The sequence below is a fragment of the Rattus rattus genome, chromosome 2 (assembly GCF_011064425.1).
Source record: "Rattus rattus isolate New Zealand chromosome 2, Rrattus_CSIRO_v1, whole genome shotgun sequence".
Taxonomy (NCBI): Eukaryota; Metazoa; Chordata; class Mammalia; order Rodentia; family Muridae; genus Rattus; species Rattus rattus.
In genome coordinates this window covers 181,305,393-181,307,075 of record NC_046155.1, presented here as the reverse complement: position 1 = coordinate 181,307,075, position 1,683 = coordinate 181,305,393, and the positions used below count along the sequence as shown (strand labels likewise).

The following is a 1,683-nucleotide window of genomic DNA, read 5'->3' as shown; positions in this document are numbered from 1 at the left end:
TATTAGGCAGAATCTCTGGGTCATTTTGATTTGCACTTGCCTGATGACTAAGGATGTTGAACATTCCTTTAAGTGCTTCTTGATCATTAAAGATTCCTCTGTTGAGAATTCTCTGTTTATTTTTGTGTCCCATTTTTAATTGTTTTTTTTTATTTTATTCATTTTTTTTTTTGGTTTGGAAACTGAAAAGCTTCTGTTAGACAAAATGAAAAACTGTCTACAGACTGGGAAAATATCTTCAATCATACTACATCTGACGAACAGTTAATATCCGAAATATATAAAGAACTCACAGAAAGTTATTAACAATAAAATTACTTGTTCTGAAACCATCTTGCTAGGCTGCAGACTAAATCTTTGCAATCTTGAATTCAAATGATTCTCACACACACAGACACATATTCAAAATTAGAAATGTTTAGTGAAAGATTTAACTGAAACATGTTTTTTTTGTTTTGTTGTTTGTTTGCTTCTTTAATGATTTTAACAGAAATGTGAGGCATAAAAAATGGAGTCCAGGAACTTGGCAATAGGAGTAGTGCTCTCACTTCAAAGTGCACTTGGAATTGTGGGAAACTTTATCTTCTTTTCCACTATATACCCTTTACTACAATGAAGGCACATTAAAGACTGTAGACTTAATTCTTACACATGTGTTCACAGCTAACTCTTTGATCATTTTCTCCAAAGGAATGCTACAGATAACTAGAGCTTTTGAATGAATCAGTTCTTTAGTGATATTGATGCAAACTTATTTTATATATTCTCAGACTTGGCACGGTATGTCCACCAATACCACCTGTCTCATGAGTGTCTTCCAAGCTATCACCATCAGTCCCTTGAATTCCTTTTGGAAGGATCACATAGTCAAAATTCAACGGCTCATGGGCTTCTTCATTTCACTCTGCTGGGTCCTACACATGATGATGAATACGGTTTTCCTTATGTATCCATCCATCAGGACGAAGACCAAAAACATTACACAAAAAAGAAATGTTGAACTGTGTTCCTCTTTTACAGGAAATGATAACATAGTAGAATCACTATACATAGCATTTTGGGTGTTTCCAGAAGTCTTGCTTTCGGTTGTCTTGGTCATTTCCAGCAGCTCCATGATTTTCATACTGTATGGACACAAGAAGCGGGTTCAACATATCCACAGTTGTCATGCTCCCCCCAGAAACTCTCCTGAGTCCAGAGCCACCCAGAACATTCTAGCGCTTGTGTGCACATTTCTCACTTTTTATACCCTCTCTTCCATCTTACAAAGCTGCATTGCCTTTTCTCATGATCCTAGTTGGTGGCTAGTTAATATCACAGCTATCATTTCTATGTGTTTTCCTTCTTTTGGCCCCTTTATCATGAGCCATGATGGCACTATTTCCAGATTATGTTCATCCTGGATGAGGAATATAAAATTACTATAATCATTTAATAAGAATATAAATGACATTTTTTAATGATTCAGAGTGTCTAAGAATTTAGTCAATAGATTTCTTCAAAATATCAGTGGAATAATTAAAGGCAGATTATTTTAATACTATGATCATTTCATAAATTAATAATAGTATATCCTTCTTTATAGACTATCATCTATTTAGTCTCAGGTTCTCAGCCACACTCACTCTGCTATTTATAGACTCCATTTCATTGTGTCTTTGTTTAAGCATATCATAATGAGGT

General features: G+C 34.5%; 1 pseudogene; it reads left to right on the top strand.

Annotated features, from left to right (window-relative positions):
- The first annotated feature begins 508 nt into the window (after positions 1 to 508).
- LOC116893485 lies at positions 509 to 1,427 on the top strand (annotated as a pseudogene).
- Positions 1,428 to 1,683: the final 256 nt, after the last annotated feature.